The sequence below is a fragment of the Elephantulus edwardii genome, unplaced genomic scaffold, assembly GCF_000299155.1.
Source record: "Elephantulus edwardii isolate Elephantulus edwardi_28Jun2011 unplaced genomic scaffold, EleEdw1.0 scaffold00014, whole genome shotgun sequence".
NCBI classification, from domain to species: domain Eukaryota; kingdom Metazoa; phylum Chordata; class Mammalia; order Macroscelidea; family Macroscelididae; genus Elephantulus; species Elephantulus edwardii.
In genome coordinates, this window is record NW_006399764.1 from 9,607,874 (window position 1) to 9,621,027 (window position 13,154).

Genomic DNA, 13,154 nt, shown 5'->3' on the forward strand with positions numbered 1-13,154 from the left:
CAAGGCATAAATTCTTCAGCAATCGAAGCATCATGGATCAGGTGCGTCATATCTTTAAAATGTTATCTTTGATCTTTAGTACTGCGGAGAGGTGCTAACGATGTATCTAGTAGTTAGCCAATAATATGCTATGTACAGAATTTTTGAACTTCAGAAGCTTGAACAGGGAAACAAGTAGACATCACTTTTTAACGTTCATGTTTTTATTTTGTCATTCTGTATTTGAATGCAAACTACATAGGTTAAGAGTAAAAAGAGTGCACAGATGGACATAAAGAATAACTAAAAGGAAATTTTTATTTAATAAAGGAAATAAAAAGTTATTCTAATCAAGTAATGATTCATGTATATTTGGATGCCAGGGAATTTAAAAAATAATTGAGGTAATGGTGCTTTCCACAATGAGAAAAAGAAGAAGACATTGTATTAAGGTTATTGAGTCAGGCTACTTCTTTAAAATCCAGCTGGGCATGAGAGATGCATGGTTTCTTGGAAGGAAAGACTTCAAGTAAAGGAGACTTTGGGGAGTAAGAATGTTAATGTGTACAAGCCAATACACTTCAAAGACAACTACCAAATTTGAAGAGTTGCTGCATCTTGGTTCACTCCTGGCTGGGGGAAAACAAGCTCAGTCATCCTCCAGCTTTTGAAGAAAAAGCAGCAGGGGGCAAATCAAGAAACACATCAAAGTGCCCACCCTGAATTGCCAAGAAAAGGTGAAGTTGCAAGTGGCTTTGTTAATAGTACTCTGTGCACTGAGGCTACTGCCAGTGGATAACTCGGAACACAAAGGGCTCTCTTATTAACTCCCTGCTTCACCTTTTGAAACCTCCCAGTGGGCAGCAGAGAGTTTTATCAATGAGCATACACCCTCATCCCTTAACTGAGAATTACTGGCTGTGCAGAGGCTGCTGTTTCATATGTTGATGCCTTCCTAGGAAGAGACATATTGTTCTCTTTTCTTGAACTTTCTTAAGGAAAAATTCAAAATGCTTCAGACCAGCTTTGCATCTCAAGTCCTAAGAAGTTCCATATCTTTCCTACAACTATCCTACATGATCTTTGGAATCTATCAAGAGATATCAGTACTTACAGGTCCTCATTCTGTGCAGTGCACATTTAACATTTTAAATTGCATTTAAATGAAGTATCTGGTGATATGGCTGGTTTTTTTAAAGCCCTGGAAGAGTTAACACTCAATAAAGCTTCATGTGAGATGACCAGTTGACCTTAAATGTCATAATCAACAGAAGATTTTCAATTCACAGATTATTTACTTATTTATTACTGTGTTCATTAATCATTTCATGGAAATATACTACATGCTGACATTGTCCTAGTCAAGGTTGATATGACAGGAAATAAAATACGGACAGAATCTTTGCTCTCAAAGAACATTAGATAAATTCTAAGACAATTACTTCACCCCAGTCATTACATAGAAGAAGCCTGCATGCATTTTCTAAAAAGGCCCAAAGGCTGTTGATTCCTTATTATCTTCCTTATTTCTCTATCTCTAGTTTCTTCCTTTCTCATTTCCTCCATCTCACTACCCTTTCACATGAAGCTTTTAAAATAGTTGTGATCATATTATGACTCTAGTGACATGTTGTTGTTGTTGTTATGTGCCATCGAGTTGCTTGTGACTTATAGCGACCCTATGTACAACAGCTCTAAACTCTGCTCTGTCCTTTGCCAGTCGCACTGTCTCCGACACACCCATCCCGATTACCCCAGTCACTGAATCAATCCACCTCATAGAGGGTCTTCCCCTCCTGTGCCGTCCCTCCACCCTCCCAAGCATGTTGTCCTTCCCCAAGGACCGGTTCCTCCTTACAACATGTCCAAAGTATGATAGACAGAGCCTCAGAATCCTTGCCTCCAAGGATCTGCCAGGTTTAACCCTTTCCAGGATGTATCTGTTTGTTTTCCTAGTAGTCCTGTCTGATACTTCTCTAAATCTGAACATTCAGATTAAGACAGACGAGGAAGAAGGATTGGCCATCCACTTCTGAAATAGCAGGCCTCTGAAGACCCTATGTATCTGGTGACATAGAAAAAAAATAATTTTTGTTCCCTTCAGATATTAAAAAATACAAATTAAAACAATTGCCTAAACCAGATAAGCCAGCTGGCATCAAAATGATTCAACTCAAGGAAGCCTAATGTAGTAGGCAAGAACTGTGGTCTATTGAATCCTTAATAGCTAGGATTTTTGGATTGGATTGTCAGTCCTTCCTTCCACGCTTCTTACGAATAAATGTGAATCTTTACATTTTAGTTAGCACTTCTATTCATCTTATGCTCTAGAAGAAATGGATTGTTTTACCTCTTCCTTGTTTATCAGTTAGTGGTCTGTCTCCTTTTAGAATATACTCACCTTTGCTTGTTCATGTAAAATAACTCTAAATCATCATGCAAGGTCTAATTTAAATATCCTTTCTAAGTCACAACTTTCCAATAATTTTTCATCTTTCTTATTTGAAAATATTTATTCCTAACTTGTATTCCTACTTTAAAAGATAAAGCCATACATTCACAGTCTATGTTGTTCTTATTAGGTGTGGTCGAATTGAGTATGACAAGTAGTAACCTATTAACAACAGATCTCAACATTTCTGATCTTGTGTCAACCTCACAATCTCTGACATACTCAAGCTCATTGCTACAGTCATTGTGTCAATCCATCTGGTTAAGAGCCTTCTTCTCCTTTGCTCTTTGCTATCCCTGTACTTTTCCCTGCATGATGTCCTTCTCCAAAGAATAGCCTCTCCTAGCTAGCAACACGTCCAAAATATGTGAGACAAAGCTTCACCATTCTTGCCTCCAAGGAATATTCTGGCTTCGCTTTCTCTAAGACATATCTGTTAATGGGATATTCAGTACTCTTCTCCAACACCATAGTTAAAAGGCATCAATTCTTCTGCCATTCTTATTCATTGTTAAGCTCTCAGATGCACAGTGTGCATAGTGATTGAAAAAAAACATAACCTGAATCAGGCACAACTTATTCCTCAAACATCATTGTTCCTCAGTAATTTGGAAACACCCCTGACTGTAGACTGTCCCACTACAATATATCTCCTTATCTCCTGACTGCTGGAACCCAATGTATTGATTGTGGATCCTAGTAAGATGCTATGAGTTGTCTACGACTTGATGGCACCTAAAAACAACAACAAAAGTGTGCCTTTGCTCAGTTCACACGACAGCTTCCTGGTGTAGATATAGGTTTTTTATGAACACAATTAAGTGTTTTGGGATTCTTCTCAATATTAGTCATAATTTGTTATGATCCACCCTTTATATAGTTAATAATGCACAGACATTTTTCTGATATTCTCTTAATCGTCATCCATTAGACATAAGCAATGATATCCATGGAGCTACAACCTCTTCTGAATCTAGCTTGAACTACTGACAGTTCCTGGTCTATACACTTTAATAAGAAACACAAGCAGTGCTTTAACACTGGACCTCACCAGAGGGATAGTAGATGAATCAGATTCACTACATTTGTGGAAAGAATCATTGGAGAAGGTTAATATCAGTAGTCAAAACCAGGCCAAGTGCCGACTAGAAATCATATTCTATAGATACTTGCTTTATATTATTGTTAATCACAGTTAAGAAATGTATAGTCAGGGTTATAATGACATCGCCTTGTTTCTAGAATTAATATTCAATTACCTAAATACTATTGTGATCCACTGACATGTAACCATGTTCTAAAAAATCCATTTAGATTAATATTATCTCTAAATCTTGTTAGCTTTATAGCAGTGAAAATGATATAAGTAAATAGAAAAAAAATCAGTATCTTTACTAATGGGCTCTAGTTACCTAATCACTGACTTGCCTTGAGTTCCTGTGTACAAGGAAACAAAACACTGGACAGATTTCTAGGGAAAGCTATACTTTGAAAAGAGATATCTTGCTTGAAAAAATAGATGGCCAGTCAAAGACAAGAAAACCATCAGTGAGATAGTTTGACACAGTGACTGTAATAATAGCCTTAAGTGTATAAGCCTTCTCCCACGAATAGCCGGTGGACTCGAACTGTTTGCCCTTGGGATTGCAGTGCAACTTCTTGCCACTAGGCCACCAGAGCTCCTTCTTGTCGTTATTGTTAAGTGTCATCAAGTCGTAGGCAACTCATAGCGACCCTATGAACAAGAGACCTGGACACTTGTATAACTTTCGTCCTTTCCCCAGATTCATAGGGTTTCTGGAGGCAAGCTATTTTGGAAGTGGATGCCACTCCTGCTCCCAAGCTTATTTTAATCAGGGAGCTCCACCAAACACTGTCCACCATGGGTAAACATTCTCACACTTGACACATCAGTGTCACAGTGTTCAGCTTCACAGCAACCACGAGTTTCCTCTCTATACAGAAAATGGACAGGCCAAGCCTGTATGACCTAGAAGGATGTTTGACCGAAAACAAAGACAGGCCTGAGGGCCGTGGAATGAAATCTTTCTATCCTAGTCTCCCATGTGGCAGGTGGGGATACTCACCATTATGTTAGCAAGGATGGTTCTATAGTTCCAGGAATACAGAAGTGCTGAAGATCAAGAGTATTACCTAGAAGTCTAAGTTGACGCTGATCTAAGACTTGATGTTTTTAACTGATGCTTATGCATGGGACGATAGACCCATGAGTAAGAAAGACTGAATGAGAATTGATGCCTTTGCATTGTGTTAGTGAAGAATACTGAACATGTCTTGAACGGCTAAAAGAATAAACGAATTGTCTTTGAGAAGTGTAGCCATAATGCTCTGAGAAATGAGAATGGTAAGATTTCATCTCATCACATACTTTTTACACATTATCAAGAGGGCTCTGACCTGGAAAAGAACATTTTGCTTGATGAAGTCAGCAAAAGAGAGGAAGTCTTCAGTGAGCTGGACTGACACAGTTACTGCAACAAAGAGTTTAGTACACAGTGAAGATTGTAAAGATGGCATAAGATCAAGCAAGGTTTTGTTCTGTTTCTCTTAAGATGCCTATGAGTCCACAAGACAACATCTAACACAACAAAGGATCTGACAATGATCATAACATCTTTCAGTACCATGAGCAATTAGATATGGGTTCCAATATCCAAAATCCTTGCCAGCATTTGCTGTGTATATTTTCTTCTTTTTTAAATTCTGTGACATTTTAACTGGAGTTAGATGGCATCTTATTTTAGGCTCAGCTCTGAGTAGGTTCCAAATTGACGGTACATAAAATAACATATCATTACAATAGAAAGCAGTAATACTGCCAATAAAAAAGCTGTGCAGTTGGAATCCACCAGCTGCTCACAGAAGAAAAATCAGCAGTCTCCTCTTTCCTAATTTATTACCTCACGAAATCCACTGGAGGGTCAGCTATAAGTCAGTTCTGACTCTCTGGTGTATAACAGCAACAACAACAGATAATGATTGTGAACATTGTTTCATGTATTGGTCGAATGTCCTCTTTGGAGATTTTGTTCCCTCTTTGCCTTCCCCCTTTTCCCCACTATCTCAGTTGCTATGTCTCCATTAAAATCAACATACAGTCTACATGCAATAAGTTCATGTTATACTTATTTCTTAAAAAAATTGATGTTGTTTTGTTTTGAAAATTTAGTTATTTTCACTTCCTAAATATGTTGTTGTAAGACATTGTCAAGTCCACTACAAGTCATAGCAATGCCATGAACAGCCTTGCCCTATCTGGCATCATCCTCATAATTTCCTTGCTCAAGTCCATTGTTGCAGTCACTGAACCAATCTAGCTTGTTTCATTAATCCTCTATCTTTCCTAGCATGATATCTTTTCCCAAGGATTGTGCTTTTCTGACACCACATTTAAAGTACCCAAGTAATTTCACCATCCTTACCTCTAAAGAGCACCCTGATTACACTTTCTCTAAGATTTATCTGTTCTTTGGGAAGTCAATAGTGTATTCAACACTCTTCACCAAAATTTAAAGGCATCAGTTCTTCTCTGTTTGTCATCATTGTTCTACATTCAGTTGCATATGAAACAATTGAAAATACTAATCAGAAAAATTGAAAATGGAATCTAGGTTCTTAAAATTTGCATGCTTGCCCTTTAGCAATTTAAAGAGTAAAGATTTAGCACTTTATAGAACAAAGTTTAGAGTCATAAAAGATGTTACTCAGAATTGTATCCTTTCTCCATACTTACTCAATTTACATGCCGAGCAAGTGATTTTAAAAACTAGACTTTATAAAGGAGAATGTGGCGTTAAGATTAGAGTAAGACTAATCAATAGTCGTCATTATATAGATGATACAACCTTGCTTGGAGAGAGTAATAATAAATTGACCCACTTGTTGCAGAACATCAAAGACTATAAACCTTTACTATGGATTGCATCTTAATATCAAGAAAACAAAAACTCTCATCATTGGACCAATAGTCAACACTCTGATCAAGGGAGAAAACATTGAAGCTATAAAGCATTTTATTTTATTTAGACACACAATCAAAACACTTAAGACAGCCACATTTAAGATATCAAGAGCTCTTGCATTGGGAGGAGAAAGTTCTCTTAAAGAGTTAAACAGTTTCTTGATCATATCAAACACTTGGGTTTTGCAAAGTGGACCTTGGTGATGGCAAATTCCCAAAGCTTCTTTGGGTCTAGTATTGCATTTTATCTCTATTTTTTAATAACATGCTTGATCAGTAAAGAATTATTGATTAGCAATTGGTTTCTTTCAATATTTTATAAATGTCACTCCATTTTCTCTGGTCTCTACATTTCTGGGGATAAATTCACCCTGATTCTTACAAAAATCTCTTGTATGTTCTTTCGTGTTTCTCTTTTTCTATTTTTGGAATTATGTCCCTGAACTTGATTTACAGGGTTTTACTGTGATATGAAGTTGATCTTTTTTGTGTCTATTGTCTTTTGCATTTTGAATTTATGTAGTTTTGTGTATTTATGAGCATGGCTTTCTGTTTAGACCAAGAAAATTATTTCTAATTATTTCTTGGCAAATTTTCCCATCTTTGTAGTTGTCATGGTAATCTGGCATTTCAATCATTATAATGCTACATTTCTTAATTAATCTTATTTTCATTCAAATTTGGTCACTTTTGTTGGTTTTTTCCCCTTGAGACTTGATAAGTTCTATTCTTTTATCTCTGTTTATTCTATTGCCTGTCTATTCAAATTTATTGTTGAGCATTTTTTCTTCTTCGTCCAATTTATTTGTTTTATTCTTCAGTTTTAGTAGTTGTCTCTCTTTATTGTTGTTTTTGGGTTTTTTATGCATCCAGTTTTGATACTGAGTCATTTTACTCCTCCATCTATAACTCTGTTATTTTGTTTCCTGTGTGCTTTTGGCTTGGTTAAACATATTTAGCATGATAGTCTGAAATTCATTATTTGCATTGTTCTAGACTCTATTATCATCAGCATGATTTGCTGTCAGAGCAGAAACATCAAGCCACATGCAAAGAATCCAGGAACAGAAGCTCAAAAACAAGGGATCTTTTCTCAGAACAGTTAGAGAGAAACCTTACCCCTAGACCTGGTGCATGGGATTGGGATTGGAGCTTCCTAAACTGTGAGACCGATATGTCAGTTTGTTGTATTGGGACAACTATTTGCATATTGATAGTTACTTACAGCTTAAGTATCTATATTGTTGCTTGTGTGTTATTGTTCTTATTAGTGCAGCACTTGCCTATCAGTTTGCTGTACTGAGGTAATTGTGAGTTGCTGTATTGCTGAAAACTGTGCCACTGGTGTATTAAAGGCAGAGGGGTAACCTATGGCAGACATACTAGTTTAAGATAGCCCAGAATAAGACAAAGTAGGAGATAGGATTGGCCATCCACTTCTCAAATATCAGGTCTCTGAAAACCTGTGAACAACAGAGGAAGACAGATTATTATAGTATTAGGGGTAGAGCCCAGATGTGAAATCAATAAAAATAAGGAGAAACAGCTGAAAAAATTCTTTAATAGTTGGTACATGGGATGTATGAAGCATGAATGTTGGAAAACTGGAAATTGTGAAAAATTAAATGAAATGCATGAACATTGACATTCTAGGCATCAGGGCAATGAGATGGAATGGCTTTGGCCACTTTGAATCAGACAATCACATGGTATATACTATGCTAGGAATGAAAAACAGAAGGATAGTGTTATATTCATAGTTAAAAAGACAATATCAAGTTCTATCCTAAGGTACAATGGTGAGAATGATAAGATAGTATCCATATGCATACAAGGAAGACCAGTTAGTATGAGTATTATTCAAATATATGAACCAATAGCTAAAGGAAATGAGGAGGAAATTGAAGATTTTCACCAAATTTTGCAGTCTGAAATTTACCAAACATGCAATCAAGATGCATTAATGATAATTGGTGACTAGAATGCAAATAAGGAAGAAGTCATCAAAAATACATTCTTGGTGACAGCAATTAGGTAGGTAATAGAATGATTAAATTTTGTGTGTTCAATAATTTATGCATTGCAAACACTTTAAAAATATAAATAATGACTTTATACATAGTCCTCATCAGATGGACTGCATAGGAATCAGACTGACTACATCTGTGGAAGGAATTGTTGGAGAAGCTCTACATTGATAGACAAAACCAGGTCAGATGCAGACAGTGGAAGAGGCAATCAATTACCCATGTGCAAGGTCAACTTGAGGCTGAAGCAAACTCAAACAATACCATGAGAACCAAAATATGATCTTGTGTCTATTTTGCTTGAATTTAAAATCATCTTAAGAATAGGTTTAAAGCATTGAACATTGGTAATCAAAGATCAGATGATTTATGGGATGATATAAGGATATTATTCATGAAGATAGCAAAAGACCACTACAAAGAAAGAGAAAGAAACCAAAATAGATGTCAGAAGAGGCTCTGAAAATTGTACTAGAGCATTTAGAAGCCAAAATAAAGGGAAGAGATGCTGAAGTAAAAGAGCTAAACGGAAGATATCAAAGGCCAGTGTGAGAAGAAAAAGCTAAGTATTATAATGAGAAAAAGCTAGGTTTAGAGAATAAAAACAGAAGATTTCACTTGGCATTCTCAAGTTGAAAGAACTGAAAAACAAATTTGAGCCTCTAGTTGCAACACTTAGGAACACTATGGGAAGAATTTTGAATGAACCAGACAACAAAATAAAATGGAGGGAATGCACAAAATCATCATACCAAAAATAACTGGCCAATATGGAATTATTTCAGAAAGTACCATATCATCAAGAGCCTGCTGGCTTTGACAAAAATCTAAAAAAATAAGGCCCAAATAATCGATGGGATACCAATTGACATGTTTCAGTTAATAGATGCGTCCTGGATATGCTTATAAGTCTATGCCAGGAAATTTAGAGGAAAACTGTCTGGATAACTGACCTGAAAAGATCCATATTTTTCCCATTCCAAAGAAAGGTGATACAACAGAATATTCAAATTAGTAAACAATTTCATGAATATCACATGTAAACAAAATTATTGCATATGATCATTCAAAGGCAGATAGAATAGAACAATGAAAGAAAACTGCCAGAAGTTCAAATTGGATTTAGAAGAGGTCGTGATACCAGGAATATCATTCCTGATATCAGATGGATTCTGACCAAAACAAAAAAATATCCAAAGAATGTCTATTTGTGATTTATTGATTGTGCAAAGGCATTTGGCTGTGTGGATCATAACAAACTATGGCTAACTTTGAAAAGAACAGGAATCCCAAACATTTAAGTGTGTATATGCACAAACTATAGCTAGATTGAGAGGCTGTCCTGTGAAAAAAGCAAGGAAACACTACAAATTTTAAAATAAAGGTTTGCATATGAGTTGTATCCTGTTTCCATATCTGTTGCATCTATATGCTAAACAAATTATTTGAGAAGCTGAATTCTAAAGAATGGTGTAGCATTAGAATCAGAGGGAGACTGTTATTCAGATGATACAACCTTACTGAAAATAAGGAACATTTGAAGCACTTCCTACAGAACATGAAAAAAAAATACAGCTTTCAATATGGATTGCATCTCATTATAAGAAAACAAAATTTCTTACCACTGGACCCATAGACAACATTATGATGGGTGGAGAAAAGACTGAAATTGTCAACGAGTTCATCTTACTTGCAGCCACAATCAATCTCTTTGTCATTCAGGAGATCAAGAGACGTATTATACTGGGAAAGCCTGCAGTCAAGGACCTCATAATATTATCGAGGAGCAATGATGTCAGTTTGAGGATTACAATGTGTTTGATTCAAGTCATGGTCTTTTCGATTACGTGCTATGCAACTGAGAGCTGAATGATAAATAATGATGGTAGAAGAATAATTAATGCCTTTGAGCTGCTGGAGAAGAGTACTGATTACAGACGTAATCTAAGTAGTGAAGCTCAACTTTACTGTGGTTGGGAAGGGGTGTTTCTCTGTCTTTCCATCACGGACACTCCACTCCGGCATAGGTTTATTTACATTAGTATCCTAATGTATGGTTTGGTTTGTTTTTTTCTTTTTGTTTTTGTTGGTTTTTTGGTTGGGTGGTTGGTTTGTTTAGCTACATGCCTTGTAGTCTGACGTATTTCCCTCTTTTAGTAGCTTTATCTTTTTATTGGTTCCAATGCCCAGAGACCTCAGAGATTCAATAGCACTTTTTTGCTATCTGCCATGCCACAGTGTCCTTTCGTCCCCTCCCACTTGCATGGCCTACTAATTCACATGGCCACTTTGTGCTGCCTATAACAAGTTGAGCCAGTTTCTGTGTCCTGGCTGAGTGTGACCTAGCCCTGTCCCAAAAGGGCTCTGGTAAGAGAGCCCTCCCAGTGCTAACAGGTAGATTCAGCTGCTCTGCTGTTTCATTACTACTCTACCCTGCTTCTGGACTCATCCTAGCTCTCCAGAATGTCATCTGTTGCCTGGAGTTCTGAAATCTCAGCCTGGGCTTGCTTTTACTCATAGTTAGTTAGTTATACAGTAAGTTTTCATTCAGTGGGTCAGTTGTTAAGGGAGTAATTGGGAACTTTCACTCAATTTGTCATCTTTCTGTGTACCCCCTGTGTCATATGAAACTTGGTGAAGGACAATAAGATGATGTTTATTAGTCAATAATGTGTATTTTGAAAGGGCTGTTACAACAACAACCAAAATCCCTCACACTCCTAAAAAAAATCCTTTGTGAACTAGATGACCCATTTGCCATAGAATTTTTATGGTAACCATGGCTACCCTGTGTTAGTTGTACTGTCCAATATCTGTTCATTTCATCTCATTCTCTTCCCACTTATCTCAAGGAGATGCAAAAAGCCATTTTACTGTAACAGTGAAAATGATAAAATGGTATAGTCAGAGGGATTATCAAAATAAAGAGACCCTTTTCAAGTCTCGACTTCCAAGGGATTATTTGTGAGGTCATAAAAACTATAGGCATTCAGAAAATGATATCAAAATATCAGCCTAAGAAAAAAGAATAAGCAATAAGACAGTACCTAAATGAAATGGTGACTAAGTTAATACATTCAAGGTATGAACGAAACAGAAATCAAACAAACAGAAAACCTAATTTCATTTTCAGCAGATAAGAGCTCTTTTATGGTCTGTCAACACCCTGAAGAAACAGACTTCTTCTCAGGGCTCAAATGATTTTTCCCCCCTCCTTAAAGCGTAAAAACAGTAAAATAGCAAAAAAGCAAATTTTAAGTAATCTACTGCAAGACAGACCCTATTTCACAGTAAATCTCCTGAAGCAATGATACAATTTTAAGCAGAGTACCTTGTACATCTTATATTTCAGCTTCAAGCCTGAAAATGAATTCCAAGGAACATCAGCCTGAAAAACCAGCCATATAATGGGTTGCACCATGAAACACTCTGAACCTGTTCACACTTGCTTTTACAGCCCTTGAAATACATTTATATACAAACATTAGAGAACATAGTGTCTTAAAAATATTATTTACTAGTTCACTGGGTTCAAATCCTGTGTCTTCTAACGGTTCTAAGACTGTATTAAAGTTGTTTTAATGGATTTTCCCTCAGTTTCTGTATAGATTTATCTCTCCAGTAAAAGTGGTAATTGAAGTAGGTGTGTTGCAGTCAAAAAGACTGGCTCAGGATAGGGCAGGCTCAGAGCTCAGTGTATAGGGTCACTGTGAGCTGCAGGTAACTCAAAGGCATATAACAACAACAACAAAGGTGAACTAAAGGTGAATAAAAGTTTCCAGTAAAGACAAGGACAAATTTATCTGGCATGGAAAGATAAACACAGCTTACAAAATGATAAGCTCCCCTCCAATACAATCACTATTAAATTGAGTATACATTTGCAAAGTAATTGAAGAAATGAGGTAATAACCCACAGTAAAAAAGAAAAAAATGTATAGAATCTATAAGAATGAAATTCATCCAATTAGCCAGTCCAAAAATATTATAAACTGTTTTAGAAGTTTATTTCTTAATTACATAAATACATTCCATAAAAATAGAATTAAAGTGAAATATTAAAATAAATAAGAATTAAAGAAAATGTTCATAACACAAATAAAACAAAGCAGATATTACTCAAAATGAATAGACTAAAATATTCTTGAAATGCACAATTCAAATGGGAAAATCACTTGGTATTTAAAAAGAGATAATCCAGTAGAGTTTCCTAACTATCTCAAATGTCATATACAAATATGCATGTGAGTGAATAAATGAAAATAGGTGGAAGAAAGAAATGATAAAGAACAGAGAAGGAATAAAATAACTGGGGGGAGGGCGGGAGGGTTGAAGAAACAATAGATACAATGAAAAATGTAAATACAAGTGGTTTTGGTGGTGATGGTTTTTATATGATCACACTGACAGAGTTGTAGCCAGACTGGTGGATTGGGGAGGGGCAGGGCCAGAGGTGGGGCAGGGAAAAAGATGAAGTCAGATTGCACAGATATTAAGAATGAGAAAAACTCAACATTGTTAAGACATTTTTCTCCCCAAATTGACAGCTTTCATCAATGGAATCCAAAAGCAAATAGGCTTTTCTGTATTGTGTTGGCGGCATTTTGGAATAAATTTACAGATGTTGTTGTTATGTGCCGTCGAGTCGTTTTCGAATCATAGCGACCCTATGCACAACAGCCCTAAACCCTGCTCTATCCTGCGCCAACCGCAC